The 6374-nt window shown below is 41.2% G+C and overlaps 1 non-coding gene across 1 annotated transcript; it reads right to left on the bottom strand.

The window, feature by feature from the left end:
* Nucleotides 1-5856: 5856 nt before the first annotated feature.
* Nucleotides 5857-5963, bottom strand: LOC115943352 (U6 spliceosomal RNA). Its single transcript, XR_004077936.1, has one exon. It is a non-coding gene; the product is annotated as a U6 spliceosomal RNA (small nuclear RNA).
* Between the last annotated feature and the right edge of the window lie 411 nt (nucleotides 5964-6374).

Here is a 6374-nt window from a genome sequence, read left to right on the forward strand (position 1 = left end):
CACTGGAAAGTTTCTCTCTGGGGCAGGTGCGCCTATATTACAATGACGTAATCAGCTACTCTTCTAGCCAGATCAAGCCACAAAATCCTTGGGCTAGTGGAGGATTCCGGAACAAACGGAGTTCTAGACCGGGCACTACTCCAGCAACGTTGTTACCGAGCTGATTTCTTACGTTGTTCAAAAAAAGTCAGAGAGATGTACACAACTGTCGAATCACGATATTGATATCGTATTCCTGAAACTAATAATAACACTGTGCACTAACTATACTGGAATTAAAATAAAATAAAATATATTTTTTAAAAGGCAGATAAACACATCTACAATCTTATTGTCTCATATCTTGCACGTTACTCGTTTCATCAGTGAAAAATTATTTCCGACATTCATTAGACTAATTAATTAACCCTCCGGTACAGATTTAGTAGGCAATATTTGAAGTGCTTGCAATAGTGGCCTCTAGAGGAAGGATCCTCAGGGCAAAGACTCAAGTTAACTTGCACACAGATAAGCATCCTACTGGCTCTCTGAGGTATTTAAAGTAAATTACTGAGAATATAACACTTGCCTAAGGAAAGATGACTGGTTAGAACCGGAACCCAAGCCTCCTTACTTCTAACTCATAAACACAGGGTTTGTTCTGAGGCACAAAGCTTTCTTCAAGTATGACTTTTATGCTACAGGTCAGCAGATCACCTCTACAGAGCAGAGCACAGAAGTCAGAATCACTACTTAGCCTCGTCAAGACGCAATTATGCTCCATATACTAAATAAAATAGAAAATTATATTAGATATTCTCTACCACCTACCGTCTCTCAGAGTGGTAAAGTTGTGTTTTTGTGTTTTTGATTTTTTTTTTAAGTGACAAAGCCTAGTATTGGTAAGGACAAGGAAAAATAAAAGCCCTTAATAATCACTGAGAAGGGCATGCACTGGTTTGGCAATACTCATCAAAAACCTTAAGTTCATTCCTACTTTTTGATCCAAACATTCTACTTGTTAAGAATTTATCCTCAGGAATTTATTAGAAATGCTTATAACATAAAGGATAGTTGAAAGACAGGCAGGCAGGGAAAAGCCCCCCCCCCAAGAGGAAACCACCCTTAAAAGGATTTTACACCACCCCGGAAGGAGCCCTCTACCCTTTCCCACATGTTAGGTAGATGACAAAAACCTGATTGGATGACCGGCACACAGAGGGTTAATCAGATTAAAACAGCCTACAACAAAGAGCCCATAAAAACCCCTAGATCGGGCGCCTGGGTGGCTCAGTCGTTAAGCGGGCTCAGGTCATGATCCCAGGGTCCTGGGATCGAGTCCCACATCTGGCTCCCTGCTCGGCAGGAAGCCTGCTTCTCCCTCTCCCACTCCCCCTGCTTGTGTTCCTGCTCTCGCTATCTCTCTCTCTGTCAAATAAATAATAAAAATCTTTAAAAAAAAAAAAACAAAAAACCCCCAGATCTTGGGGCACCTGGGTGGCTCAGTCCATTAAGCATCTGCCTTCAGCTCAGGTCATGATCCCAGGGTCCCGGGCTTGAGCCCCACATGGGTTCCTTGCTCAGCAGGGAGCCCGCTTCTCCCTCTCCCTCTGCAGCTCCCCTTGCTTGTGCTCGCACTCGCTCTCTCTCTGTCAAATAAATAAATAAAATCATTAAACAAAAACAAAAACAAAAATACCTAGATCTAAATGCCAAATCGGCAACCCTCTCAGGTCCCCTCCCTCTTCAGGAGTTTTGTACTATCGCTCAAATAAGCTTTGCTTTGCTGCCCACCACTGTTCGTCTGTCTGGTCTACCTCTTCATTCTTCTAAGCAGCATGACCAAGAACCGTGGGCAGTAAAGGAGAAGAAATCCTGTAACATTTTGATATAAGAATGTCATAGGTTAATTATGACAATGAAAAATCAGAACTGACCTAAGGGTTTGAAAGTTGGGACTAATTAAATAATTATGGCACATTTAGATGATGGAATACTTTGCAGCCAATAAAAGAATATGTGAAAAAATAACATAGAACAATGTTAATGATCATTTGTGAAAAGGCTCAAAAGTATATACACCACTAATCCAAATATTGAAAGGAAAATATATATGCAGAGGGAAGGAGCATCAGTGTAGCAGTAAATACAATTGTTTCACATGACAGAAATAGCTTGAAGGAAGCTGAGCTAAGAGGTATCCCCCAAATATTTGTGAAGTGGTTGCAACTATTTTGGTGTTATCTCATCTTAAATCAAGTCATATATTCATATATAGTTATTCATATAGAGTTATTGTTACATATTTATCTCTATTTTGAAAACCTTGAAGTCCATAAATACTGTTTTAAACATCGTTCTTATTTCTTTTGAGACAGAGGGTGCACTCAGGCGCAAGTTGGGGGGAGGTGCAGAGGGAAAGAATCTCAAGCAGACTCCTCACTGAGCACTGAGCCCACGCAGGGCTCATCCCAGGACCCTGAGATCATGACCTGAGCTGAAATCAAGAGTCGGAGGCTCAACAGACTGAACCACCCAGGCGCTCCAAACATCTTGTTCTTATTAACTGTGAATGTTTTGTTAATGAACATGCCTACAAGAAAAGCTACAGAAGAGCTGGCACCGTTTTTGCAAGACTGTTGAAATTTGGCTGGAACATGGGCTTTGCCGTGCTGGTCCCAGGTCTCCTGAATCTCCCAAACGCCTGTGAGCAGTACACGACTCTTTTTATGAAAGGAGAAACTGACCCTAGACAGCTTAGAGACCTTGCGTCTGCTCTGGCCGCGGTGGCATCTGCTGACCTTCCCCAGTCTAGTTCTCATGCATTGCTTCATACCTGCTCCAGGAAGAATGGACAGTGAACCTCGTTAGAAGGTACATATCGTTATTTGGTAGCTTAGTAGAAATCACGTGACTATTGGTAGACTTCTTTAAAATTTTTATTTATATTTAGCGTATTTTTAGATTTCTTATATATTTCCAGTAAATCGTTGTAATAAACTTGGAAATTGAGTTTACTTTTAAAGAGAGGTCAAAGGTTTCTCATTAATCCCCAGGCACCTCTTCTTCATAATTTATAAAGGCAAGATGATGAGGCATTTCTTGTTCACCTGGCAAAGGTCCCTAAACGTTAGGTCCTTTCCCCCATTGGGCCAGCAACTCACTAGGCAGCCCTTGAGGGGACACTGGGAAAGAAATGGGCCCACCGGGGCATCTCAGCATGTGAGAATATTTGGACAATGCACAACCCTGTCCTCACCCCCTGGTTGAGATTTTGCTAATCCCACTACTGCCCTAACTGACAAACCCTGCCACTGGGACCAAAAGCAGAGAGTCTGTGATTAGACAGGTCTGGGTTTAAAACCTGTTTTCTTTTACCTTGGGCAAATGTCTTCATCTCTTTTGGCCTCCGTTTCGTCTCCAAAATGGAAATAATGATCATGCCCCCCTCACCGACTCGTGGATGGATGACATGAGATAAATCCAAAGCACCCAGCCCGATGCCAAATATGGAGTGCACCCCAAAGAGGGAGGTCCTTGCCTCTTTCTTTCTCCCTTCCCCTCTTGTTCACCTGCTGACCAGTCCATCACATCCCTAAGAGCCAACTCAGCCCCAAATACAAATATCTCTTTCCTCATCAACTATCTAACAATATTTGGTTCTTGACCATATTCTTGATTGTATTCTTCAAAGACACTTATTTCAGCTTTTCACTCTGACATGGTGTTTGATTTTTTAATCATCAATAATCATTAAGAATCACATGCTCTTTGGGGGAGACGAACCATGAGAGACGATGGACTCTGAGAAACAAACTGAGGGTTCTAGAGGGGAGGGGGGTGGGGGGATGGGTTAGCCCGGTGATGGGTATTAAAGTGGGCACGTATTACATGGAGCACTGGGTGTTATACGCAAACAATGAATCATGGAACACTACATCAGAAACTAATGATGTAATGTATAGTGATTAACATAACAATAAAAAATTAAAAAAAAAAGAATCGCATGCTCTTTGCTGTATTTCCTCTACAGCATAATTATCATCTACCATCTATCCAGTTAAAAAACAAAGTTTCTCATGAAGGGTTGGAATGACTTGCCAGATACCACACACTCAGTGGGGGATTCCAAATCTTTCTAAGCGTCTGTCTAGGAAATAGGTTTGTAAGTTAGCACACGGCTGTTTTCACTTTCTCTTGCAAACTACTGTTATTCTATCAGATCAAATTGCTCCCTGCTTTGGAAATCATATATGATTAGGGGATTTCACAGAGTGGGGGTTGAGATACTGTGTCATGGAGAGTTTGTGCAATCAGATCTTTTATTTTTTATTTATTTATTTATTTATTTTAAAGATTTATTTATTTATTTGAGAGAGTGAGAGTACATGAGAGGGGGGAGGGTTAGAGGGAGAAGCAGGCTCCTCGCTGAGCAGGGAGCCCGATGCGGGACTCGATCCAGGGACTCCAGGATCATGACCTGAGTCGAAGGCAGTCGCTCAACCAACTGAGCCACCCAGGCGCCCAATCAGATCTTTTATTAGGGGAAGAAGGATTTTGTTATCTGAACAGCACACTGAGAAATGGAGAAGTGAGGACTGCAAGGTAAACCCTGTGTAACTTTACCTTTCGATATTACGCAAAAGCTCACAAAGCACTGGTTTTCTGAAAGGCAGAAAGATGTTATTTTTTAAGTGAATTATGAAGATAATTGATTTTATTTCACCTTATTTAAACTAGACAACAATTATGATGGTTTCAGTGCAAATTTACAACATCAAATATGTGCTCCCCTGTGTGTGTCTGTGTTTGGTTCAATTTGTCTAAATACAGCAAAACTTAGATTTTCAAATATCCAAAATTTCATTCTGGAATGGTAGTAATTTTTATACATTAGGAATAAAAGCAACATTATTATTAATATTAGTAGTAGTAGTAGTATTTAGAGAGAGAGGGAGGAAGGGGCAGAGGGAGAGGGAGAGAGAAAATCTTAAGCAGGCTCCATGCCCAGCACAGAGCCCAACATGGAGCTCGATCTCACAACCCTGAGGTGAAATCGAGAGTGGGACACTTAACTGACTGAGCCACTCAGGCGCCCCAAAAGCAACATTATTAATAATGGACAAGATGAGTCTGAGGCTAAGATGAGAATGGAATAAACTGAAATTTATAATAAGGAAGAGCTGACTGCATTGAAATATTTCTTCAAGAATTCAGAAATGCAGTTGCCCTTGGAGAGTCAAATTAGTAAATTTCAAACACAATGGATATGATTAGGAATTGATAGCAGACATTGCTGGTTGCCACCCACCTGCCTTTCCTAGTAGAGCCCGATTTGTCCAGCAGTCTCTCTTTTCTGCATAGCTTATGCACAGAGTGCAGGCCTCATCTCTAGTCCTAGGAGGCAGGACATGATGGGTCTAAGTCATTCTTGGTAGTTTTTCCCCTCTGCCAGTGATTGGTATGGGCATGGGCATGCGATAAAATTTTGGCCAAAGAGACACCAGGAAAAGGCTGCAGAAGCTTTGGGAAGATTTATTACTTACAAGGAGAAACAGAGCCTCTTTTTGGGCACTGACCATTGTGCTTTGATGTGATTAATGGAGTTGCTGCAGCCACTTTGTGACTATGAGGGGAGCCAGGTTGAGATGACAGCACTCACCTGGAGGAGACAGAAGCAGTAAGTTGTGGAGGAAGAGGAGCTTGAGCACATCACTGTGCTGGGAACCTCTTTTTCTTTGGATGTGTTCATGTGAAATAATACCATATTTCATCAGATCTAACACACTATCCATTGTACATCATGTCACAGCATTATTTTATGTGCCATGTAGAAAGAAATAACACTGGCAAAAAAACTGATGCACATTTTTTTTTTTTTACATGGAACGCTTCACGAATTTGCGTGTCATCCTTGTGCAGGGGCCATGCTAATCTTCTCTGTATCGTTCCAATTTTAGTATATGTGCTGCCGAAGCGAGCACGCAAATTTTTTTAAGATTTTATTTAGTTATTTGACAGAGAGAGAGGGGGAGCACAAGCATGGGGAGCAGCAGAGGGAAAGAGAGAAGTATGCTCCCCGCTGAGCAGGGAGCATGATGAGGGCTCCATCGCAGGACCCTGGGAATATGACCTGAGCTGAAGGTAGATGCTTAACAGACTGAGCCACCCAGATGCCCCAGCATGTTTTTTTAATCACTTATTTTATATTTATTGAAAGGCTATTTTATTCATCACTAGACACGTATTTTATTATGTTATTTTTAGCATTTGTATTACTTCATTAATTTTATAAATTATATTGACACAATATATGTATTTTGTTAATTTCGATATAATAAATTTATACTGTCCTTGTGTATATCTAAAAAAGGAAAATATAAGTGGAATAACTA

This window comes from Leptonychotes weddellii, chromosome 3 (genome assembly GCF_054177405.1).
Source record: "Leptonychotes weddellii isolate Sample4059 chromosome 3, ASM5417740v2, whole genome shotgun sequence".
Taxonomy (NCBI): Eukaryota; Metazoa; Chordata; class Mammalia; order Carnivora; family Phocidae; genus Leptonychotes; species Leptonychotes weddellii.